The sequence below is a fragment of the Ambystoma mexicanum genome, chromosome 8 (assembly GCF_040938575.1).
Source record: "Ambystoma mexicanum isolate Mex_15411 chromosome 8, UKY_AmexF1_1, whole genome shotgun sequence".
NCBI lineage: Eukaryota > Metazoa > Chordata > Amphibia > Caudata > Ambystomatidae > Ambystoma > Ambystoma mexicanum.
Genome location: NC_090929.1, coordinates 841,874,026 through 841,901,592, shown reverse-complemented (window position 1 = coordinate 841,901,592; position 27,567 = coordinate 841,874,026). Strand labels below are relative to the sequence as shown.

General features: G+C 42.9%; 1 protein-coding gene across 1 annotated transcript in view; it reads left to right on the top strand.

The window, feature by feature from the left end:
• CDH23 (cadherin related 23) overlaps nt 1–27,567 on the top strand; it is a 3,939,560-nt gene that overhangs the window by 1,459,546 nt on the left and 2,452,447 nt on the right. The gene's annotated exons all lie outside the window — the stretch shown is intronic.

The window sequence follows — 27,567 nt, the reverse complement described above, 5'->3', positions numbered from 1 at the left end:
TGTGGAGCTAACTGCTCTTGCAAACCACCATTACCTAGACGATATATGTTGTGTTCCCAGCCAGCCATATCTTCCTCCTTCAATGAAATACTGTCAAAATATTCAAATTGCGTTAGGTCCTGGCAACCCGCTGCAATGACGGAATAACCAACTACTGTGGCTATGTTTGCTTTGAACAATCAGTTGTTTTCATCCATACCAGAATTCTGTAATGGGTGTTAATGGTATGTTCCGGAGTTAAGTTCCAAATTGAATCTATGGGCTCTTAATCGGGCAACATACCCCGATGCAGCGGGCTGACCCCGTGGGTAAAGTCCCGCTGCCCAAGTTAAGGGCCCAAGCTTAGCAAGGATCCCTTAACGCGGCGGCAGTGCCATTACCGACAGGGTCAGCCCGCCAATGAGGTGTATATAACCATTAGCACCCGTGTAGTTCCCTACGTGGGCGGTAATGGTGTTCATTTGATTTTTTATTTTTAAATGTAACTTACTTTGATGCACGACCCGGTGCTGCACCCTACTTTTGCAAGTCTCTTTTTAATGTTACATTTTTTTTATTTTTTTATTACACGCTCATAGCACCCACATAGGAAACTATACGGGTGCTAAGAAGTGGGGGTGGGAGGGAGGAAGGAGGAGTGGGAAGGGAAGGGGGCTCTGGCTAGGGAAGGGGACATTGGCTAGCAGAACCAAGGCTGCTCGGAACGTTGCCTTGTAGCAGACAATACAGCCAGCATCCCGAGCTTCCTGATTGGCCAGCGCCCCTTCCAGGCTGCTAATGAGGGTAAGAGGCTGATTTGACTGAAAAAGCACATCGATGTGGCCTCTCACAGGGTGGAACCAGCATTCTTGGGGCAGCACAATTGAAGGAATGGCAAGCATGCCATGCTTGCTGCCATACATCGACCAGAAGAAAGGAGTGAACTGTGCCAGGGCCATTCTACCTGCCAACAAGAAAAATGCTGAAAGGAGTACCACAACAGTTTGACCGAGAGGCACGAGTGAATGGTATATGGGCGTGCATGTTCATACCCATACCTACCCCATTGAGAACAAGGTAACGATTAACTTTCCAATGTCATAATGTGTGTTAAAAGATGTTCTATATTGCCTCACACAGGGGGAAAGCATGTGTGTAATGCCGCGAAGTTTTTATTTAGATAATAAAAAAACATACACACGCTCATACACAATTTGGGCAAGCAAGGAAACCAGGATTCTAATTCAGACCTCCAAGTTCTTGGGCTAGCAAGTTGGCCAGTAGGCCACTCCTCAATCTCAAATGAGAAGTACATCGAAGACTTCGGGGCCCACTGACCCGGGTGGAAAGTCTCACCAGTGTGCCTCGCCTGCTGTCTCCCGTAGAGCTGCCGTAGGTTTTTCCTTTGAAATGTGCAGCACGGCCGCCCGACACTTATCATTCCATGCCACTGCCTCCGCTTTGACAGGCGATGAGCGCACTGTCAGGCAGAGCGACACCTTCACCCAGAGCCTTCTAAATGGAGAAACAGCCTCGTTCCCCAATGAAGGCTTTGGAGTTGATATCTCTCTCGGGGGAAAGATAAATTAAAGCGAAATAAATTGTCGAAATAGAACCATGGAATCTCGTGCATAAAGATGACCCGCTCTCCATCTTCCGATCTCCCGTTGGACTTTAATGTATTATGCCCCTCCCCCTCCGTGTCCAGCTGTAATACCCTCTTTACTTGTATGTGATGGTTTAGAAAACACAATTACCGAGGGTGATTTACAGGACCTCCAGTGGATGGCAGGCCCTGGCAGCAAAGGCCAGTGACCCCGGGATTTACGGCTAATTCCATCGCGATGAACAGCGCAGATCTGCTTGAAGGGTCTATTGAGAGTATCTCGCAGAGCACGGGATCCAGCAGGCGTTTTAAATAAGGGACTTCTGCGGCTGCGCTGATGCGCTGGAGGAGGTAGCGGGACGGGGGATTGGCGCCAGGGTTCAGGGGTTTGTTTGTTTGTTTGTTTTATTCACTTTTTATGCGCACCAGACCCGTAGGTAGCAGGGCGCAACAGAAAAGAAGAAACAAGGCTTACATGGTTACAAATTAAAGTAATGTGCACTATACAGTATACATTAGACATTTGACATCACACATAATTACAAAATATACAAAACACACAGTAAAGTTTATCTGGTGTAGCCTAAGTCTAGTTTGGCAGATGCACCACTAAATAGTTACAGTACGCTAGTTACAGAGTACAATAACAGTAAGGTTTAGCGACTAAGATGTTAAATAATTACAGCAAGTGTTGGGTGGCGCAAGTCAGGGCGACTAAGGGTCAGTGGAAATGAGGTGTTGTATAACATTTTTTCTAAAGCGTAGGTAAGGTTGGTCTCCTCTCAAGTCATGTGGCAGTAGGTTATAGGTTTTTGCCGCTTTGACCGGGAAACTATTTCCACCGATCGTGGTAAGTCTGTAGCTCGGTGTTATCAGGCAGTTTGAATTTGCAGCTCTGGCTGGTCTAATGGAAAACCTCCTGTGAATTTTGTCTATCAGATATGTAGGGGCGGCGTTATTCAGGGCTTTGTGGGTCAGCGATAGCATTTTTAGTTGAATTTTATTATCAGTTGACAGCCATTTATGTTGGCGCCTGATGGAGGAGATGTGAGTTCTTTTATTTATACCAAGTGCTGCTCTTAAAGTGTTATTTTGTAGAGTTTGTAGTCTTTGAATAATTGATTTATTTGCTCCGGAATATAATGCATTGCAGTAGTCAATTCTGGAGAGCATTAAAGCTCTGGCCAGGATTAGACAACCGTCGTTGGAGAGGAACGGCTTGCCGGCTCTTATCAATTTACAGGTGTAGGCCATGGTAGAGGCCAGGGATTTTACCTGTTTATCAAATGATAACGTGGAATAAAGGCAAAAACCAAGGGTTTTTACTTCCTTGGAGACTTGAATGATGTTACCATCTATGTTAAATGAGGAGAATTCCTGGCCTAGTTCTTTAATGTTGGCGTGGGTGCCCAAAATGATCAACTCAGTCTTATCATCGTTTAGGCAGAGGCCGTGGGTGGCCATCCATGCCTGGATGATAAGATAAACCTTGTTCACCAATTCCGAATCCTTAGTGTGATCCCCAGAACGTGGGAGGAGAATCTGTGTATCATCTGCATAGTTAGTGTAGGTGATACCTAGATGGTCCAGATCATCGAACAGGGCCTTAGTGAAGATGTTGTAAAGAGTTGGGGAGACACAGGAGCCTTGGGGGACACCACACGAGATGGGGATAGGGTCTGCGGCTGCTGAGGGAGAGAAGACTCTGATAGTTCTTTCGCTAAGGAATGACTCGATCCACTTGATGGCCTCCGAAGAGAAGTGGGCGGCGGAGTCCAAATGTTTACAGAGGACTCTGTGATCCATTAAATCAAAGGCCGCTGAAAGGTCCAGAAGTAGCAGGAGTACTGTCCTCCCTTTATCTCTCAAATCGTCAATTCGGGATTTCAAGTCAATTTCAAGTCAATTAAGGCAGTTTCAGTACTATTTAGAGGGCGGAAGCCAGATTGTCTTTCACGTAGGAGTTTATGTAATTCTAGATGTTTTTGAATCTGGTTGTACGCACCTTTGTCTAGTATCTTGAGTAGAAACGGTACTGTCGTAATGGGACGGTAATTAGTGGGAATGAGGGGATCTAAAGTCTGCTTCTTGAGGAGAGGGAGTACCCATGACTGTTTAAGGTTGGCAGGAATGGAACCTGTGGCAAAGGAGGCGTTGATTAGCTTATTAATAAAGGGAGATAGTTCTCTGGCAGCATCCTTTATTAATTGTGAAGGGCAAATGTCACCTTTACAATTGGAAGGTTTAAGTGAAAGGATAATTTTTTCCACTTCCAGGGTAGACAATTTTGTAAAGTAAAAAGTATTATTTTGTGCGGAGGGAGGATTGTTAGTTGGGATGATTTTAGATGGGTCCTGAATTTTCAAGGTTTCTTTTTTTATCTGAATTTTATTTTGGAGTGTGCAGATTTTGATTGCTAAGGCCTGTTGGATATCTGAGCACCAGGACTTGTCCTTAGTGCAGTTGTCCTGTATGGCTATAGGCTGCTCATGTTCTTTTAGTATGGAGAAAAACTCTTTCATACTGGAGTTAGATTTAGCTATACGATGGTCATACGAGTTGCGTATCGCATGGCAGAATTCCCTTTTGTATAGCTTGGAGAGAGAGGTTAATTTGGCTTTGTTGTCGGTTGAAGGGCAGAACCTCCAAGTGGTTTCACTTTTTCTTTTCAATATGCGTAGGTCTCTTAACTGTGGTGTAAACCATTTATTTAGATGAGCTTTGGGTTTACTTGAGTTAAGTTTAAGAGGTGCCAGTTTATTGAGTGTGGAGAGCATGATGTTATTGAATTCATGCACTAGGGTACTAGGATCTGAGTTTTCAGATAGAGCGTTGAGAGTGGGTAGGATAGCTGGGATAACTTTCTCTTTCGTGATACACTTTTTATTTATAGTTAAGCATGGTGGCACTAGTAAGGGGACCATCGGTTTGGGTCTAGAGGTGCCCAGGTTGAAGGACACCAGTGAGTGGTCTGTCCAAGGTAAGGGTACTATGGAGGAGAGGGTGGCTGAGCAATTGTAGCCTGCTATCCAGTCTAGTGTTCTCCCCTTCAAATGAGTGGGATTGTTGAATTTTTGAGTCAGGCCTAGCGCGTTAATCATATTGGCTACCACCGGGGCATTCTTGTCCGTAGGGTCTTGGAATCCTATATTAAAAACCCCAAGTAGGAGTAATTGAGAACAGGGTTTAAGGTTATTGGTAAGTAGATTATGGAGGTCCTCCTCGAAGGTGCCTAGAGGACCTCGAGGTCTGTATAAGAGATGGATTGTAAGTGTTTGTGAATTATTTATCTGGAGTTCGGCCGATAAGGTTTCCCATGATTGGGATGGTTCAGTAGGTGTTAGTTTGAGAGAGAGGCTCAATTTGGAAATAATGGCAATACTGCCACCTCTTGCGCCCTCTCGGTCTTGTCTGTCAATTGTGTAGCCATCTGGGATGGCTAGCATAAGTGAAGGTCCTGCGGCATTATGTAGCCATGTCTCTGGGATCATGAGAAAGTCAAGGTTGCTTTCTGTGATAAGATCAGCTATGTCAAGGGCATGGGCGACAAGCGATCTCACATTAAGGAGTGCTCCTTTGATGCATGGGGTTTCCATGACCACTTTAGCTTGGTTGGGCTTCACTGTAGATGTGTTAGATACCTTAGGGTGGTTATTGGAAATTGGGCAGGCATTAGAATTAGGTGTGGCCGGTGTCAATGACAGTTTAGTCAGGTTAGGTTTCCTATTCTGCTGATAGTTAGTTTTGAGGTTGGTGGAGGGTAGAGACCTTCGGAGAGGTTAATGCAATTTAGCTAATCTAGCACAGAGTCTAAGGTTTCTGCCAAGTATGTCACATGGTAGAGATACGAAGGACATTGTCGCTAGGGAATTAGTGTTGGGCTGTAAAGATTGGCTGGGGGTAGCATTAAACATATCTGTCTTGGTTAATTTGGTCAGGCTAACGTTAAGTGAAGGACCTAATGGGAGCTCAGGCAGCTGAAACAGACTTCTAGGGCCAAGGGGTAACAGGGTTGCCATCATATATAGTACAGTTATTAAGGTTAGAATTTTCCCAATAGAGCGGACGATGTAAGGCAATTCATAGAGGACACCCAGGGCCAAGGGTTAGTCAATTAGGAGGCCAGTATCAGAGGCACTGAGTGTTAGGTTATGGTACTGCAGTGTTAAAGGATAATATGGAGGCAAGAGGTAACGTAAAGGAGATCCATTTCTACCATGCATACTCAGATTACTACACTGAGCATGTGGTCCCTACAATTACTGTACCCCCACCCTCGGTTACCTGCAATTCTGCGTGGCTTGCACCCTTGACCAGTTTCTCAGATGACCCGACCTCTTACGCCCTTGCTAGTTTTCAAAATCTCCCACCCCCTAACGAACGTACTCAGTTTTCCCTAGTCCATCTCCAACTTTTCATCCTTTCTTATTTCTCAGGTCTTACACCCCTTATGCCATTGTTCAGTACTCCCAGGGCTCCTGACCTGTTACATCATTCCCTGTTTCCTAAGCCTCTCAGCCTCTCAGACAATACTAGGTTTTCTGAGGTCTCTGGCCCTCTTACCTAAGTCATTGGTTTCTGATACCCTACCCCCTTATCTTCAAATTACTTAGGTTCCCAAGCCTCCTGACCTCTCACACCCTCACTTGGTTTCCCAGACCTCAATGGTGGTCTACTTGTTTTCCCCAACCACTTTAAGTTTACATATTTCTATTTCTCAGCCCATCTGACCTCATCTATCCCCAACTTCTCTCCCCATGCCCTTTCTTTTATTTGCTAGATTTTCTGCCCTCTTCTCCAATGTGTTTTCCCTGTTGCTCACCCCAGGCCCAGCTCCCCAAAATCCTTGTTTCTTCCCGCTTTACTTGCCCCACTCCCCCATAACTCTCCGGTGGCTGCCGACATTGGGGAGTTCCCCAACTTCCTCTAGGGGTCTATGGGTGGGGAAAAATGCTGAGTTTAATTCCTTGGTGATCATCTCTTTAATTATTTATTTGTTTCGTCCTGAACTCTTTCCTCTTTTATTCTTGTCCCAGGTCTCATGACCTCTTAGACCATCCGCCATTGCCCAGGTGATTTGACCTCTTACACATTTCCCAGGTCTCTTGACCTCTTACAAACCTTCTCCATTTCCCAGGTGCCTTGACCTCTACACATTACCCATGCCTCTTGTCCTCTTACAACCCTTCAATGTTTCCTAGGTGCCTTGGCCTCTTACACATTTATTCATTTCCCAGGTCTCTTGACCTCTTACAACCCTTCCCAGTTTGCCATGTGCTTTGACCTCTTACACATGTATTCATTTCCTCAGATGCTTGACCTCTTACACTATTCCCTGTTTCCGAGGTGTGTTGACCTCTTACAGTTATTCATTTCCCCAGGTACCTTTACATTTTACTAATTTCATAATTTCCCAGGTCCCTTAACCTCTTACACCATCCCCTTCTCCCCGTGCTTTGACCCCTTAATCAGTTCCTTATTTCCCAGGTCTCTTGACCTCTTACATCATCCCCCAGTGCTCAGGTGCTTTGATTTATCATTTCCCAGGTCGCTTGACCTCTTACACCATTCCCCGTTGCCAAGGTGTCTTGACCTCTTAATCATATCCCAGGTCTCTTGATCTCTTACTCATTTCTTCCTTTCCCAGGTCTCTTGACCTCTTACAGAATTCAAAGTTTCCCAGGTGCTTTGACCTCTTGCGCAGTTCTTCCTTTCCCCCAGGTACCTTGAATTCCTGTGTAGTTATTTATTTCCCCAGGTGCCATGACCTCTTGCGCACTGTTTTCCATTTCCTGTTTACCCCAAGCCGACCACCCCTGAAATGGCGTTCCTTCAGATTATTTGTTTTACCTAGCACATGAAGTCCATAATCACCACCCTGTTAGCACTTTACCCCATTTGAGTCATTCTTCTGATCCTCTGCTCTTACGAGAACATCAGACATCAAGTGTGCTGTACCTACTTGCCCAAGCCAGCCACACCCTGTGGCGGTGAACCCTCCTCCTCTTACTTGTTTTACTCCAACCCTGAATGTCCCTAATCTCACTGGAAGACAACATTGCTTCCTTCTGTTTTCAGGTACCATTGACTATCCTTTTCCCCCACTTCTTTTCACCTTCCTTCTCATCCTCTGTACTTTTGACCCTCTAACCACTCTGTGCTGATAACTTTCCTACTTCTGTGCATTTCCCCACTGCATGACACCCCATATCCTAGTTGCATCGACCAGAGCACCCGAATACCCCGCACACACTTGCCTTGGGGAGAAAGGGATCCAACCGAAGCACCCTACACTAAACATGACTTGGTAATAATCTGAATCCCCCAAATTCATGCCTGCAACTGATACTCTTCAGTTCTACTGTAATGATCCCTCATGTCACTGTCATGCAATCCAACTACGGCAGTCCAGGCTCACCTTTCCTTGTGTTTCTGGGACCTTGCTGTGTGGCGTTACATAAGCATACCACGTTGGGCAAGTCCACTGCCCTGCAGCAGGCATCCCTCTTTTTCCATTTTCCATCCTCATTGAATATTTTCTGTGCGAACCATGAAGTAACCTACCTGAAATGCTAACAATCCTTTCTACAATTCTGCTAGGTATATACCATGGATTGGGCAGGTGGTGGGGGGGGGGACGATCACAAACTTTGGCTGAACAGTGAAGGAGGGATCCTAATCCACTCTTCACATTTGACCACATACCTTCCAAGCTTTACTCGGTACAAATAGTTTGGATTTCAATGTCTACAGTAATATTGACTTACAGAGTTTACTTATGAAAGCACAAAGTGCACAACAAAGCCACATGACAACAAGCAAATCCCTGCTGCAACCTGCCAAACCAAAAGAATCACACTGTTGTCTCAACTGTCACATCCCGAATGGCAAACTACAAGTCTCAGAATGCAAGACAATGCCAACAACGAAAATCTACTCAAGTCCCTGCACTTCCAGCGATCCAAGGCATGCAACAAAAGAAGCTGTGCAATAAACTCAGACACTAGAACTCCGCCACAAACACTCCAGCTCGCTATCACTCACGATGCTGAAAACACTTGACCAGCGATACAAAGCACTGAACCACAGAGTCGATGTATTACCTTGTTCCCAAATCATCTTGAAAACTATACCGGTTTCCGTTACATTGTTCTCATGCATGCAGTCACTGAAATTAGTGCGTTGGACTGCGACCCGCTTTGAGCTTCAGCAAATGGAGAAATATAATGTGCCCAGTGGAACACTCTGGTTTCACCTACAAAGTACCTCTATATTTATGTCACTCTATGCAGAGTAGCGATAGCGTAATCTCTTCTGCCGACCTTCTCTCCTCCTGACCCACATGCAAAGTGGATAGAGGGGATCAGCACAAGGGCTCCATTAGTCAAAACACTGCAGGGAGCGGGACCCGTTCCCTGTTCCACCCCCACTAACCTCATAGGATTGCTCATACGAGACAACACACACAGATCTCTGCACCAGGCAATGCACCCACCAAGATATCTCACCGGCAGGGTTGGATTGCCCCCTCTGACCTTTGACCCGTGGCCGGGCCGAAATGGTCCCTGCAGAGTGGGGACCAGTTTCTGGCCACACCTGGTCCGGTTTGGAAAAAAAAAGAAAAAAAAAGTTTTTTTTCATTTTCTTTTTTTTTCAAAAAGCCTTTCATCCTTCTTAGGTCGATAAATGAGTGCCAACCCAGGTTGGGTGATATTGTATGCATATTTGTTCTATAACAAAGAGCTTAAGCGTAAATGCTATACACTATCATATTATCATTTGGCCTTGGACGTCTGTTCGCATTCACAGTAATTTGGTCAAATGGGTCTATACACACAGATATTAATGATACATATGGTGATCCATTCTTGTATGACATATATATCACTTTAAACAGTGATATCGTAACCATATTTTTCGTAGTGTACTTAGGAACAATGCCATTTGATGCCACTTCCTGTTTTGTCAAGGGGTGAAAGGTTGTGTTTCATCGCTTCCCGGGATGTCACATTGGGATGGGGTCAAATGACATCACTTCCAGTGATGTCATCAGAGGTCAAGGGTCGTGAGACGAGGGGTGGGCCACTTTTTTTAGGCGAAGGGTGGGCCACTTTTTTTTGAGTGACCGGGCCTATTTCTTGTCCCATTCCGACCCTGCTGGCTAGCCAGAGCTTGTAGGGTGCTTGTTTAATATTTAAGTGGCTTTCTCTTTGCAATGATATTTATCACCATGGGCTAAATGTTTAAGCAAGTTTTCCCTCCTGATAGTCTACGGGTTTTCTTCCTTTACCGTACATTGGCAACAACCCGGACTGTGTCTTTCCCCGGGAGTGAGCATTCCTTGCTCTTAAATTTCTGGATGGCTGTTCTTATTTTTTTATTTCGTTCACTTATTATTTTTTATACCTCACCCCCTCAGTACTTCTAGTTTTGTCATTGTAATGCTGCTGCCCCACTTGCATGATTGGGAGGAATGATGCCTGCCACCGGCGAAACGAAAGGAGAAACAAGTCGTTGCCCACATCTAAACCCTCCTCAGCTTCAAATCAACTTGTGACCTCTTTAAATCTTAACCACTGTCCCCAGTGCATTAAGGTGGGGGTGATTTACAATTGATGGTCCATTTAAGAGACCATTGGATTGGAGGCCATGTTTTTTTCTTCTTCTTTTTTAACATTTCTCTGTTAAGAAACGCAAAAGGCACTCCCTTCTGAAAGCACATACAGAGCACCAGTTAGATTTCTAAATCTACGCTCTCCTCCAGGTCATTTACAATATGAAATGAAACATTTTAAAATTAGCTACCTTATTTTCAGATGCTGATATTTAAGGCACAAAAGAGTTTATTTTTTGGTGGAATGTGACATTACATCACATCGTATATGATCCCTTCATTTGTCAAACACTGAAACACAATGAGGAAGCCTTTTCCACACATTACAAGTTGAAAATTCATTTCCAAAATCGAAGGTCATTTTTTGCATTTTGCCCAATTGCATTCTGGTATTTGTAGTCTCTCAGTCCAGATGGGGGAATGATGCCACAATTGTACACGTTTTGCTCAGCACATTTCTGTAATTATTAGATTATTTATCTGATTGGGTACCTGACGTTGGTATGTGGACTTCCACACCATGTTATAAAGCAGAGTATTGTTGAAAGCCAAACATGGGGTTGACGAGTGGAAATTATGAGAGGGCAAGCGAGTCCTGAATATTTGCCCACTCTTGATATTGCCACATAGGTAAATGTTACTACTTATAATTCACATACTGGCTGTCACAGTGTATTTGTCTACTACCTTACCCATGGCAACATAATTTAACTTCCTTGATACGTCACATACTAAAGACTCATTCTGCCCTATCACTAATGTTGCTATTTATGCAAATTAGGGGGTCCCTTACCTCATTTGCTGCCCAGGGCGTGAAACTATGATTGGCATATACCTTTTTGAGAAACACAATAGGCCTTTCACTTTGGCGCTTTGTTTCGCTGAAGTGCAGCCTGATTATGCGGACTGTACAGAGCTGGTCACGCTCCCAGGGATAGCAAGACATCTTTTCTCTGTGTATCCCACCCCTTATCCCTCCTCTTCCCTGCAGATTGACTTCTCTTCCTAAACACTTTAAAATGTCCAGTGCCCCACTTTTGGTGTAAACTCTGTACCGTGTTGCTGTTAGCGACATTGAACAATAACATAGACTTGAATGCATGTGAATGGCTCCTTTTTGAGTGAGTGAGATAGTTTATAAAGCGCACACTGGGGAGCAAACCACCTCTTTTGGGACTTTTCCGGGCTTTCCACCCGCTTTCACGACACTAAAGTGAGCAGATGTTCCCTCCACAGGGACCCACGTGCTGCCTGTGCATCCGAAAAGGAATGTGGGTGCCACAGCTCACATCTGACAGGGGGGGTTTGGGGGGGGGCAGTAGGCAGGCACTATCCTGACTCTTTTCGCTTATTTCAATGGATCATCACATGACTCCTCCCAGTCTTGGGCGATTGTACTTTACTTGCTGAATGGTGGACCCCGAGGCCACCACAGCGTTGCTTTTACGGCACTGGGACTTAGGGCAACAGAATGGATGTCCAAACAAAAGACATGGCCCTCACAATGGGTGCAGGGTTAAAGTTTCCCCTGAAACCTCCCGTAGCATTCCTGCAATTATAGACAAGCACTGTGATTGTACAGGGCACATTGTCTGCCCTGATGAAAACGGCATCATGTAGAATAATCAGGCCTATATTAAATTAAAGGCTGTCAAATAAAGTGCACTGGCCTTGAACTACAACACATGGCCAGCTGCCAGCACCCTGCAAAGCACACGCAACCTACTCTGCAAACACTCCCCCCATATGGCCCAGCAATGAGGCAAGCGGAGGGAAGCTGTTACACAAAGGGCTCTAGGAGACACACACTACAAGGAACGTGCCCGTTCCCTGCCCCTCCCCCACACTTACTTCTCAACTGCCACGTGATGACTTTACTTCGTCTCAACCTCACACCCATGAAAGAGGACCAATTGCTCCAGCGGAGCCTATATAAACCTTACCTAGACCTGCCCTTTCCTGGTTACTGCCCCCAAACATTCCTTATCCTGCCCCACAGCTCCACTCCTTACCCCACCCTTCCCCTTACAACTCCTTTCCTGTGGTCCCAGGGCATCCTTATGTCCCCCCAGGAACCCCAGGGGCAGTGTGTGTCACTGCAAATGTAGCACACACCGAAGTCTCGAGCTTCGTAGTGCATCCACCGGCAGATAGGCTGTTTCCAGGTGCCTTAACATATCTCACATGCTGATCTATTAATGCATACGTAAAACTGTTGAATTAAGAAAATTCAAAACATATTCGATAGCCAATGCATATCAACAGAATCTATTAGTACCATGATTAGACAGTGGCCTAATACAAAATAAGGGGTCCAACTCCCCATTGTCCCTGATACATGAAGGGGGCTCCTCTCCAAGTCACAGCCTGGAGGCCTGTGGACCTCCTCTCCCACTGTGAAATCGAAAAGAAGATATCGAGGCTGAGTAACCCAAAAGGAAATACACCAAACACGGGTTACAAAGGAAAATACAAAGGTCTTTATTCTATACTGAACAGTTTCAAAGGACAAAGCAACAGATAGCTATCAGGCCCTCAGTACAACACAGTGAACTCCAGCCCTGTTCGGTGTGCTCAGTGAGTGGGGCTCTACATCAGAATAGTCGCACCTTTTATACAGTCCAAAACATGATGTCCAGCCTGCCTACAAGTTAATACATCATGGATCTAAGGTTCTTGCCGAGTTCATACATCTATACATTTAGAGTTTACCATTAATACATTCACCAACAAGTTACAATGGCAACAGTGTGTCTTCGGATTTCTCGTTGAGCCTTCTCATACATCTTTATACAATGCAGTTAAACAAGGGTTCACATTTCAATATTTGAATATATTATGTTTAACATGTGCTCGCGGATTAGCTGTGTTGGCATAGATCCCCTATACACAGGTCAACGAAGGACAAGGTCTCAGTTCATGACCCCAACATGTGGCCTGCAGGCAAGTTACATATTAGTTTGTACACAGAGGTCAAGACGGCCATGTTACATTCGGAATGACACTGTCCACCATCTTGGAACACAGGGTGACTTTAGAGACAGAATCTAAAATGGCGGATGGACCTAAAATGGCGGCTTACTCAGATCTAAGGTCATTACCTTGTAACGCAGATTCTCGTTGCAAAGCGCCTTGGGTTTGGCAAATATACATAGATTCGAACTGTATAGGAGGCACGATATGATTTCCTGTTCGACACCACTACAGCACTCAAGGTAAGCTCTGTGGGCTAATATGGGCTCTGGCCTTGCAGTGCTCTGGGCACTTGTTGTGAATCTTTCTTTCTTCAACATCTTTAAAATCATTGAAAAGAAAGAGTATTTCCACTTTGTTTGAAAGCTGTGCCCAGCTGCACCACCTTGACGGTGTTTGAATTCACCACCATTCCTCCCCATACCAGGCCTCCTTTCCATCATAGCTGCTGCCGTTGCCAGCTATGCTGGCATGCCTGGCCATGAGCCTGCTTGTCTGAGATTGCTCACTTCCTCCTTCTTCTTGACCTATCAGGCGAGACGGCAGGCGAATGCTGGCCCACCTACAAGGCCCACGATTTAGGCCCCTTGTGTGTCTGCCTTTCCCCCTAGACCCATTGTCCCCGATGCGTGAAGTGGGCTCCTCTGCAACTCGTGGCCTGGAGGCCTGTGGAAACCCTCTCCCACCACAGCACTCAAGGTAAACCTTCTGGCTAATATGGGTTCTGGACTTGCAGCACAATGGGCGCTTGTGGTGAATCTTTCTTTCTTCTTCAACAGTTTAGAATCATCAGAAAAAAAGAGTATTTCCACCGCGTTTTACAGCAGCGCGCAGCTGCATGACCTTGCTTGTGCTTGAATTTACCACCATGCCTCCCAATACCTGGCCTCCTTTCCATCATGGCTGATGCCTTTGCCAGCAATGCTGGCATAACTGGCCCTGAGCCTGCTCGACTGAGATTGGTGCCTTCCTCCTTCTTCTTGACCAATCAGGCAAGCCATCAGACAAATGCTGGCCCACCTCCAAGGCCTGCGATTTTAGGCCCCTGTCTGTGCCTGGCTGGTCCAGATGGCCCCCCATCTACCTTCAGCATCGCAGCACATCTTAAGAACAGTTCTGGACTTGAGGGTCTGACTGTGAAGCCTTGCCCAATGCGCATCACATCCACAACCACCTCCGCAGTCTAACACTTGAGTAGGCAGCTCACTGTTTTTCCAAACCCCAGTGACTTTACAGCTGTAGCAACTAGTCACTTTGTATGCCATGTGTTTAGTGTGCCTTGCTTGTTTTTTTGAATGTAAGCATTCTTACAGCTGTAGCCACTTTGTATGCTATGCGTTTAGTGTGCCTTGCTTGATTTTCGAATTTAGGTGTTTTTTTTAATGTTTTTACACCTGTAGCCACTTTGTATGCCATGTGTTTAGTGTGTTTTGGTTGTTTTTCGAAAATGTAGGAATTTTTACACCTGTAGCCTCCTTTAGCTGGATGTGCATAGTATCCCCCCCCCATTTACCCCACTCTCCCTCCCCTCCTCTCCTTCTATGTGTCTCTTGCACTTACTACTCTGTTTGTCTTACCCTGCACCCCCCTCCCATATCTTAATTGTGTAGCTCTTGCAGTATTGTAACAACCGTCAGGTATGTGCAATATGTGATATATTTTTGTCAACAGTCTGTTTTTCCCCTGTCCTATGTTGTACCAATGAAACACATAGCACTTGCCAATTCTGAATATACCAATGCCTATTAAGAATGTTAATCTTGTTTAGCCTCTCACCCCCCCTGCAGTGGAGAGCTTTGAAACCCTTGTTAGGTGTATAGGCACTATATAAATGACCAATAAATAAATAGTGCAATGCAGTGAGTGGCCCCTCAGATACCCACCATGCAGATACATGCACATCCCTGGATACGCTGTAGAGTCTCTGATTAGAGTGAGGCACACTGCACTGGAGGCTCTGCTAAGATGTGGGTATGCACGTTTCATTTTGTGAATTAAATCAACCATCTACTGGATCCCTATCGATTTACTCTGAATCCTTTTGCCGCAGTCCCAGTGTGCATGCAATGGACATCCAGGGTGGACCAGCTGCTCACGATTATTTGCTCAGCTACATTTTTGTTGTTTACCTGGCACCCACATTGGCCCACAGCCTTAGGGAGTGTGGATATCTCGCATCCATATTGCACTTGCTGGTACCAACCTCAAGTGTTCCGATCATGTTGCTTTGAGGTTTCCATCGGTTTGGGGACTCTGGCAGGCATGAGGTCTCATGAAGAAACGCAAAGCGCTTTGAAATGAAAGATCCATCCATGCCTTTATGGGAGTTGAGGAGAGTGATTAATCGGCAAATTGAACCTTCTTTGTAAATTCCCACCACTTCATGATTATCTATAGACAGCCCAGAAACACTGAGCACTTGCACACCAGCCCCTGACTTCATGTAACAATGAAACAATAGAAAGCCAGGCTTGAAATAGTGTTTTCTTAATTTACTACAGAATGTGAGATGCTGAGCATTGATATTGTATTCACAGCCTCATTCTGAGGCTTGTGGTTGAGAGAACATTCACAGTAGCATAGATTGACAATGCAATTGTCCTATAATGGGCATTCTGTGCAGTGGGATATGTGTTGTTGCTGCATAGACAAACATCACACACATGTAGTCACTTTGCATATTGAAATGCATTCAGTTTCTGAATCTGACGTGATTTTGGAGTGTGTCTAATACCTTAAACCAGACCAGTTTAATCAAACAATTATCACTGGGGAGGGAAATATAGTCTTCCATGATGATTGTCTTTTCACATCGTGGCTGTGCGCATGCTCAGGGAATTGTTCATGTGAAGATACCATGAGGAGTTACTGCATGCATGTGATAACTGGCCCATACAGCACACATGTCATTACTCTGCATGTGGTCTTGGGATAAGGAGTTTGTCAGGCAGGGGTGGACTGGGAACCAAAATAGGCCCTGGAATTAATGTTCAAAGTGGCCCATATTACATATTTTCAGCAAGGTCAACCCTTTTTCTATGCGAACATTTGGAAATACCACTGAAAAGATGCCCAGGATGCAGAGGCCTACCAGGAAATTTCCAGAGTTCCCTATAGGCCAGTCCAGCCCTGCTGTCAGGAATGGCCTAGAATTGTCCAATCACTGGATTTCAAAACAATTCCCAGCCTATAGCTAGGCTCCCACAAGACGCTGTTTCCCTACAATCCACATTTAACTTTTTGAGTGCCTGCGTAAGCCCCACCGTGTGCACTCAAAAAATATTTCTTGCCATTACTCAGGGTCTTTGGTACTTGTGCAAAGGTAGGCATCGGAATTACGGATCGTCACCACGCAACGAAATCCCTTGGAGTACAATTAAACCACTCTGTTAGAGTTCGTATAGGCACACAGCTTAAGGACACTTAAAAGGTTCACATCATGCACATTTAAGCAGGTATTTAAGTGACTGTGGAACAGTGCATTGCAACAACATGTAATGCGATTACATTGGGCGGTGTATAATCTCCTATGGGATATGCCGCATAGGACTGAGAGATGGCAATCACTGATGGCAGATGTTGGCACCATCACTGTGGTAAAAAAAAAGATGCCAATCGTAAGAGACAGCTTTAAAGGCCCTTAACTTAAGTGTGTATTAAGGGAAGCCCGTGACTTAAGAGCCTGCAAAAAATTAAACCGCAGGGGGATGTTCAAAGGTGTGCAGAGGTATTCAAGGGTTCTAGGAATGTGGTTGGGGGATGGACACTGCGATGAAATGACTACTGCTCCGCAGGAGTACAGGGTGATTATTGGATTCTAAACTCTTATTCGGCACCACACTGCCACTAAACCAGCAGTCATCGGTCATAAAGGTGAACCAGGCGCAACAAGGATGGTATACTCCCTTCACCTCTTTCGGGGCAGGAACCGAGGACAGGCTACAACCTTTAAGAGTGTGTGAGCCAGCATGGGAGCATCCAAAACAACAGTAGTACCATGGTAACAAAGTATAATAAATGTCCACTCAAGGTTCTATAAAAATAAGACTTGAATTACACTAAAAGGACAAACAATTGTAAGGATGCACAACCCACCCTGTAAAGAAATACAGGGATGTGCAGGCTGATAGATCGTTTTTATAGCAAGTTTAAGAATCCCTTTTAAGGTAAACAGTCGGGGTCTTCAATGCCACTAGGGCCCATAGAACAAGGCTGGGGAGCAGAACCGCAGTAGGTACCGTAATATCTTCTCTTAGGAGATCAGCAGCCTCAAACCAGGCTTCTGGATGCTTTTTTTTGAGTAATGTTTGAATGTTTGATTGGATTCAGCAACGGAGGGTGGCAATGGCTCCAGGCTTGAAGAAGTTTGGAACATGTGGCGATATGCAGATCCACATGGTTCCAAGGTTTTGATAGTGGCTCAGTGCAGTGATTCAAGTACAGTGGTAAAGTAGCTCGACTGGGTTTAATACTGTGTCACGGTTCAGCAGTGACAACAGTTTGAAGCTCAAATAAGGTAGGGAGTAGTCAGACAATGTTGAGCATGCAGGCTTGGAGGTGCCCTTAGTCCTGGGGTGATGTGATAGATCTGCTCAGGATCGCTGAGGAAAGTAGAAGGCCAACGCTAGTGGGCCCCAGAGAAACCTATTGGTGCAACATGTACAGTGGCCACAGCCGAAGGCCATGGCTAGTGGGTCTGAAGAAATCTATTGGTGTAACATGTAATGTGGCCACGGCTGAAAGCCGAGGCCACTCTCCATGGCCAAAGGCTAAGGCTAGTGGTCCCCAAAGAAACGTATTGGTGTAACATGGACATTGGCCACGGCCAAAGGCGGTGGACAATGGCCATGGCTAGAGGCCATGGCTAGTGGGCCCCAACTAAACCTATTGTGGTAACATGTACAGTTGCAACAATTGAAGTCTATGGCCACTGGCCATGACTGAAGGGCATGGCTAGTGGGCCCAGAAGAATCAATATTATAACAAAATCCTTGAAATTCACTGAAAAACACTTTAATTAGGAGAGAGATGTGAAACGTGAAACATACAAAGCAACAAAACCTTTGAAATTCAGTGTAAAAAAAATCTTCGGTTAAGCGAGAGTTAAGGTGATCAGATTTAATTCAACAAAACCCCTGAAATTCAGAAATCACATTTCGCACAATTCTACCATATGCCCCCTGTAGTGCAGAGTATGATCACAGTGATGACATCACAGCTTACATCACTAATTGCATCATGCATGACATCACTGATGGCATGTCATCATGCATGACATCACTGATGTCACTGATTTGAATAATTACATTTTGAAATATGCCAATACTGTTTTTTAACATAACATCTATGCACATATTTCATACTTACAGTACAATCTATTCTGCCCTGGTTTCTTTAAATGTAGCACACGGTATACAATTGTAATTACATACAGAACTTATTCCGTAGAAAAATACTATTTAAATATTTATGTAATTTGGAGGGTAATCCATTATATTGAAATACAAATTCATAGTTGAATTTCAAAATAAATTACTAGAAATCCTAGTAATACCATTGCTATGTCCATAATTAAAATAAAATGTTTAGGTTCTTATCTTCATTTCTTTTCTGTAAATGTCATTATTTAGCATACAATTTTTTTTTGCATATTATTCAAACTTTAAATTCTTTGAATATATGTTATGAAAATGGACACAGACACATACTTTCTTTTGTATGTGATTATTTTTTATAAAACTGGTCATTTAGAAAAACATGTGGTCATGTAATGTTATTACAGTAAGGATATAGACATATTTACAACAAGGCCGATTAGGCCCAAGCTTGGGGCGGCAGATTACCAGAGTAGCAGCATTTTATTGCATTTTATTTTCAATTTACTTTTTGTCATTTTTTTTAAATGCAAATTTTGTATCTCCAATTATGAGCTGCTAGGAAACATTCCACTTTAGCAGCTACAGTCTTTGATGACCACTTCATTTGTAATAAAAGGTGCCTGTATTGTGCAGTTACAAGGAATGCTGTTGCTTTCCACCTGTTACTGTTAAGGTTTGTCCTTATCCATTACTCCACTGTGAGAATGCACAGCCAAATATTCCAAGAATTTTCTCCGACTGTCTTTACTCTACTGAGGTGTTTATGCCCAGGCAGAGGTTACAAACTTCACTTGTGATTTTGCCATAGTTTTAATGGCGTTCCAGCCCAAGGGATGGAGGTACATGGGCTGCAACAGGTAACTTGCCTTATTTCTATTTTGGCCCTGCTAATACCAGAGCTGTAACCATGAGAAGGGGGTTGAGTTCTTTTTATTCAACATTTTTATAAGATGTGCCTGTATCACTTGAATATATTTTATATATAAACGTTACCATTTGACAGGACGGATGTAGACATTTAGTTGTGTTGCATTACTATTACAGACCAGTCTAGGTGCTTTTCAGACTGACAGCAGGCAATTTGTGAGAGAAACCAGGTATCAGCATTGAAAACAACTTTTCCCTTTCCAACCTTCGCTCACTTGTGTCCAGTTGGCAGACAGTTTGTGTTCTCATTGCTTCCTCTAATAGATTGCTTTCGGACCTACCAGAAAGTAGACAATTAGCCGTAACAATATCCTTCTAGTGTACTCAACTGCAGAACACACTTCCTTCTCCACATCTTGGGCAGCAGAGATCTGAAAACACTCTTTCAGCTAGCATAACATAGAAGATCCCCGGCTTGAATTAATAGAGAGGAAGTAATAGCTTTCTAATCCCTGCAACCTTAAAAATGCCCCTTTGTTATGTAGGCAAAATGGGGTACACAATGGGGCTGAAGGGTGTAGTTTGGACAACGCAGACCGTTTGTTGAAGGGGTGGAATCCGGTGAAGGTCTTGCACAGGTAGAGTGAAGTTGGGGGGGGCCATGCACTTATTTGGGCCTAGGGCAGTAGAAAGCCTAAATACGCCACTGAGTAAGGAGAATTGTAAATCTAAATGTGAACATTGGTTATTTTCAAAACATTTACTATTAAACATGTATCTACCTAATTCTTTTTCCAAAGTTGCAGCCTACTTCCCTTTCGTTTTCCCATTGACAAACAAGGTCCATGTTTGCTGGACAGCGCAGTGCAAACCGCTGGAAAGATTTGGAGCAGGTCCGAAAAACGTGAGAATTAAGCATTTAAAAGATGCCTTTTTGTGATTTTCGGTTACTCTATGCAGAAGTTTTAAAATATTTGACGGAGAAGGGGGTGCAAAGGATAGCCACGACAATAGCCAAAGGATATCTGAAAAGGAAAAACAGGGAAAACCATTTGTATGTCAAAATAATTGCAAATGTGATTACTCTAGAGGTGGGGTACTCTAGAGGTGGGGAGTGGCTAGAAGTCACCAAGTGAAATTTGGGAGTTGGAGGAGTCTAGGTGCTGAGCTTGCAACAAAAAGCTTTTCTGTAACTCCGGCTATAACCTTGAATAGCCGACACCTCAAAGTAAACTGTGCCACAGAAACAGAGTGTGTTGTGGGGAGAACCAGAGAGGGCAGGGGAGTTGAGGGGGACATCTGGGGAATGGGGGGAGCTGGCACAGATGATGGAGCACTTGGTGAAGGGCTGGGGTGGCAAGAAAGCATTTTATTTTGTGGCCATTGTTCCGATATTTGCACCTACAATAAACTACAGAAAACCAGGGGCTATCTGTAGTTCATACATAGAATAACCACAGATAGCCAATGTTATCTGTAGTTCTGTACCTGCGGCTATAGTCAAAAAGTAAACACAAATAAAGAGGATATTTTTACAGTTACAATGATGTTGGCAGTGAAAAACCAACAGTCCTGGCCACAATGGATCTAGGCAATAACCAGGACTGATCCTGCTTAGCTTCAAAGCAATGCAGCAGCTGCGAACCCCTCAGGCCATGTTGCCTAACAAATTAGCACAAGTTAAATCACCATTTACAGCAACATGGCCTTAGAGGACAGACACCTTCCTCCCTTTGAAGCTAAGCGGTGTCAGTCCTGATTACTCCATGGACGGGGGATGGTCACACCGAGCATACACATTTTCTTTTAAACGTGCTAATGTAAGTCCCCCTGAATGTATTGCACTTAGAGACCATTCTTTAGCCATTTGCTGAATTGCATTCTGATATGTGTAGTTTCCTAATCAAAATGGGGGCAATAATGCCAACATTTTTGCTTAACATAGTTTGATAATGATTTATATGTTTAAGTGACAATATGGTATGTGTACTTTTCAAGTTATCTTTTTAATGCCGAGTATGTTTGAAAGCCAGACATCTGGGCGAGAGGGGACATGAGAGTGCAAGTAAGTCATGTGTATTTGGCCACGATGTGGCAAGAGAGTTTGCCATCCTGGACACTGATGCATTTATTTACCCCGGATTGTGGCTACATTTCAGGGCACAAGTAAAGGACAAATGTGGGTGGACAGTGTAACTTTTTTCAGAGGGCTCACGCAACCCCTTGGGTTTTTTGAAATGGGAAAGGTGGCTCAAATGTTTGGCTACTTGAATTGTACTTAGGTTGGCATGTTCCCAGTTCAGATACTTACCCACAAGCCTGCAAGCACGTGTTTCATATTGGGATTTTGGTTTCCAGGGAATATTTCACAACAGATTGCTGCACAGAGTTCTCAAAGCCTGCAATCTTTGATACATAATAAAATCAATATTTTTACAGTAACAGTGGGTGAGAAAAATCACTGGTGACCCCAGCCTCCTATCCATGCAGTAGCTAGGACCAACTATGTTTAGCTTCAAAGTGAGGAACAGGGCTGCCACCTTTGGGTATGTTGCCCAACTTACAAAACCAATTAGAGCAAAAAAGCCTGAGGGGACCGGCCCTTCCTCACTGTGAAGCTAAGCAGAGTTGGTCCAGGTTACTGCATGGATGGAGACAGTGCACAGTCTGGTGCTGTGTTTTCTTCGATTTAAATATCTCATAACACACTAACAAAATACACAGCATCCACATATTTATTTTGTAAACTGTCAGTCCTTGAAAGTATTTCATGCAGGGACCATTTTTTTGCATTTCACTGAATTGCATTCTGGTATTTGTAGTCTCCTAGTGAATATGGGAGGAATAATGTCACAGTTGTTCACTTTTTGTATAGCATAGTTCTATAAGGAGTTGAGTAACACTATGAAATGTGTACCTTACAAGCTATCTTTATAAAGGAGATTATTATTGAAAGCCAGATATGGATGTGTGGAGGGGAAATGATGAGAGGACAATTAAGTCATGAATATTTGCCCATGATGTGGCAAAAGAGTTTGTAAACCTGGACACTGGTGCAATTATTCTCCCCTGATTGTAGCTGCTTTTCAGGGCACAAGTAAAGGACACATGTGGGTGAAGAGCATAACTTTTTTTTTCAGAGGATGGAACCCCTTGGGTTTTTTGAGGTTGTCAAGCTTGCTCAAGTATTTGTCTACCAGGATTTTACTCAGGTTGTTATGCTCACAGTGCAGACACTTACCCACAATACCATAAGCACTTGTTTCGTATTGGAATTTTGATTACCATGGAATATTTCATGACAGCTTTCTGGGTGTAAAAGGTGAGCATCTTTAATACTCCGAGCATATTAATTGGAACATTTGGTGTTCATTACTTTTCTTAAATGTTCAATGCTATTTTTGTTTTGCACTTTTTCTTATAAGGGGAACGTATAATGAACTACATTTGTGTATTTCACTTTAAGATATATATTCACTTACTGTGCATACCTGGGCGAATGTGATTGTTGCAGCCGGTCATTTTTGGTAACTTTTCCGTGCTGCTTGTATACAGTAAATTGGGGTCTTGCGATGTAGCCCAACAGCCATCAAGAGACCGGCGATAAAACAATGGGCTTGTAGCATGCTGCTTAACCAAAGTGTGTGGTCCATGGCAAATCATTTAATCTCACTGTGCATTACCTAAAACAATGTGATTTCTCAAAGCCTGCAATCTTTTATACATGACAATACCACTGTCAAAACAGGTCAAATCAGTTTGTGATTGATTAATGTCTTTGTGTGAAGGGTTGCAAGTGTTTTAAAGTGTAGAGTGGCCGTGCCCACTGGCCATGGCCAAAGGCCATGACTATTGTTCTGGTAGTGTTCTAAAAATGTATGGAATAACACAACCCTTGAAAGTCAAGGAAACATCTTTAGTTGCAGGGATGTTAAGGTGAGCAATACATTGTAACAAAACAATTGAAATTCAAGGAAAAAACTTAAGTTGCAGGGAGGTTAAGATGAGAACGTAACACAGCAAAACCCCTGAAATTCAGCTAAAGCCACCTTAACTTTACGCCCCCTGTTGCGCAGCCTATAACCACAATTAAGACATCACAGGTGACATGGCTGATGACATCACTGATGACATCAATAATGACATCATCCATGACAGCAATGATGGATGGCATCACTGATGACATCATTGATGACATCACTGGTGACATTGATAATAGCATCATAAATGACATCAATGATTATTTAACTAATGGCATCAGATATAAGATCACTCTATGTATTTGCCCATATTTAGACCACCCATACATTTCGAAAAAATTTGATATTACCATTTTACAATAGTTAATAGCAATCAATACATTGTTTAAAACATCAACAACTACACATGCATCATATCACTACTTGTGAAGCTTTCATTTGTAGTACGTTGGTAAAAGATGGTATCTGAATTATAAATAGTACACTGCTTCGAATGTTCCTGTTTGTGTAAACTATATCTAAGACATGTTCACTATAAAATGATCTGTATATACATTTATAAAATAATTAGTAGAAATAAGTAGAAAGCAACAAATGTTGAACGCTAATTATTTACAATGTGTTCAAATAAATGTACGCAAATACTCAATTGTTTTAATGTAAGAAAAATGTATGCACGTATCATTTTCTAAATGACATGAGAAGTTCTGTGAAACAAGGAACAACTAAGTATTTGAATATATTTGAAGAATATTCATACATGGGTATTGAAAAAAGGGATTATTGCTCTAAATGTATATATGTATAGAAAAAAATAAATGAAGTTTTAAAATTCAACATTTGCTGGAAAACATGTACATAAATGAACATAATGAATATTTCTTTCTGTGTGTCTTTTGTAAGTAATTAACATGTTAAAAGTGAACCAAAACACATACTCTACAAAGTAAAAGTAATCTGTAAATAGTATTACATTATTTTAATACATTGAGTTGTGTTTATTTCATAAATTATGTCATTAATGACATCACCAATGATGTCACCAGTGTTGTTATCTGTGATGTCATAATTGTGGTCATAGGCTGCGCACTAATGGTGCGCACTTAAGGTGGACTTACCTGAATTTCAGGGGTTTTGTTGCATTAAGTACTTGCATTAACGTCCCTGCAACTAACGTTTTTTCCTTGAATATATATCTAATATATGTGTAATGTACATGAACAAGCAGTTGGATAACTGCGAAACGCATTGTACCTCATTTTTATCACTGTCCACATGAAATAAATCTTTTTTTGCACACAATCACTGCGGTCGAGTGTTTTTGCAGACTGGCTATACCTGCTTAGTTCTGCTGCTCTGGGGAGTGCAATCCTTCCTGTGCTCCAGCACGCTTCTTCGACAAAGATATATATATACATTCCCATGAGGACTACATATTTTAACAACATCTTCCTTTGAAAAGCAGGATCCAGCTAAGCTCCATGAATGGGGTGAGGCCACTAATGGTTGCTCAGTAACATTTTTGAACATTTAAAAAAAGATGCCTTCATAGATGAAAGAAAAATATTGCTCAGAAGAAGTGAAATAGAAGAAAACATGAAACATATTCCTCGGATTGAGGAGGATACCAAACTGCGGGCAATTAAAAAGGCTAATGTCAAAGCATATGAAGAAGACATTAAACAGAGCAAACAGCATACATTCCTTAGCACAATGAGGACTATGAGACAGGCAGAGTGTATATATCTGCCTGAAGATTTGATTCCCTCAGAAGAACAACCAAAGCAAGTCCCGAGCCATCTCAGGAACCATCACTACCTTCTAGAGCCAGCCTATGACTTCAGAATCAGTATCTACTAGAAGTGAGCATGAGAAACCAATTGTCAGATTACATTTTCTAGAGGAAATTAGATTGTTCTGTCAAGACTGATGGACAAATAAGAAAACAGAGGCAGGGGCCCAGGCAGAGGACAAGGAATGGCAGACAGATGAAAACCAGGCAAGGATAAAAGAGGTAGAAGCATGACAAGCAATTCTTCAGAGAGAGCAAATAGCTATGGTAAATGGACAGTATGGAAGCAATGGATCATAACAACATGAAAATAGTCAACTTTTCAAGTCATACTTTAACTCCAGATCCGGAAAGCATTTTAAACCTGGGCTTGAATGTTTGCCCAACTACCCATGTTGATTATGTCCAGACACAAATCGATTTTGTCTTAATCCTCCTAAGAAATCCCAAACTAAACCTCAGGGTGGTAGAACAGATCTCCCCATTAGTGATATGGAGACCTTGGTTTGACACATTTGGACTGAGGTTTGGGAACTGAGGACAGAATGGACTCTATTGAGTGGTGGGAGCTTGGCATTAATGCAGATTTGTTGAGTGAAAGCAAGCAAAAATGTAAATCCAATTTTAACCCACCTGTTCAGCAGGGTGAACATACAGAGGTCTCAGGATTTGGTGATTGGTGATCTCAAGAAATGTAAAAAAAATCAAAGTATGCCAAATTCCAAAATATTCTATCTCAAAAGGACAACATTGTCCTTTCTGGAACTACAAAATATGACCGACTGCATTACCAAACCCTCAGACAAAGGCAGAAATATAGTGATCCTGAAACGGAAGGACTATATAAATGAAGCTAACAGGCAATTGAAACACCAAACTTGCTATGCCATCCTCAAATCAAATCCATTTACAGCAGTGGCAGAAGAACTAGATAGTTTCCTTTCTGACTTGAAAATGTAAGGTATCCTTGATGAGAATGCATGTAAATATTTATGTCCCATGATGCCAACCATCTAATTTCTGCCAAAAGTGCATACGAATACTTTAAAAACACTGGGGAGACCCATTGTTATACTTGTGGGAGAACTCCTAGAGAACATGTCTAAGTATGATGTGCTGTTACCATTCGTCTCTACCCTACCATCATTCTTGCACGATACCAAGGACTTTCTGAAGAAAGTAGATGACATTCCCTGGGCAAGAATTATCCGCTAGCCACAATGGATGTTGTTTCATTTTAAACATCAATACAGCATGAGACTGGGAAAGAAGCAGGCAGACATTTTCTGAATAGTAGATCTCTGAATTATTTGCAACATGCAGAGTTGGTTATTAAGATGATTGATTTCTGTCCAATAATGTATTCCTGTTTAATAAAACATATTTTCATCAACTGCAGGGTACAACTATGGGAACAAATGCTGCACCAACATAAATTTAACAATGGGTGGCTGGGAAGTGTTTGTAGTATGGTCCCATGAAAATGACCCATACAAAGACAGAATAGTACTATGGCTGCGCTTTATAGATGAAGTATTCATTATTTGGAGTGGCAGGGAGAAAGAGTAGACACAATTTGTGTGGATTCTCAATGTCAATCTGTTGAATCAGTAATTTACAGAAACACATAGCCACATTTCCGTAGTATTTCTTGATGTGGTAGTGAATAAAAGGTTGTAGAATCATTGCTAGATCACATAGAAAACCATCAGGTTCTAATGCACCCCTTCATGCTAGCATTAGTCATCCAAAGAGTCTCAAATGAAGCATTCCCTTTGGGGAATTTATCAGACTATGGAGGAATTGCGCCACTTTGGATGTGATTGATAATGAATGGGTAATCACAGCTAATAGCTTTAAACTGCAAGCTTATCACAAAAAAAAGTTACAGAACAAGCATACTTGAAAGTCCTTTCCCATAATAGGGATCTCCTTTTAGCCTCCAATAACCAGGGGATGTGTAGGAGGTTAGTGAAAAAACCAGACTAATTTTAACATTTGGGACTCAAGCTCAGCAAATTAGACATATACTCCATCAACACTGGCACAGCCTAAACTAGACAAAACCTTATCACCCATTTTGGGCGAATGTCCCATTGTAGCTTCTCCAAAATCACCTTCTATGAAAGACACCCTTGTCTCTGGTTCCATGGAGAGTGGCAAGTCTAGCCTCGGAAGTAAATGGCTTGGAGACTCAGGCACAGGTTTTTCTAGATGTACACATGTAAGGCTTGCCAGTATGTGAAAAAATGCCACGCCACACATCATTTGTAGTGTATGTATTGACTTGTGCTTGCAATAAATGGTATGTAGGAAGTGCCATATGCACATTGAAATTATGTATACTTTTTGCAATACATAAGATTGGCAGCCTTTCT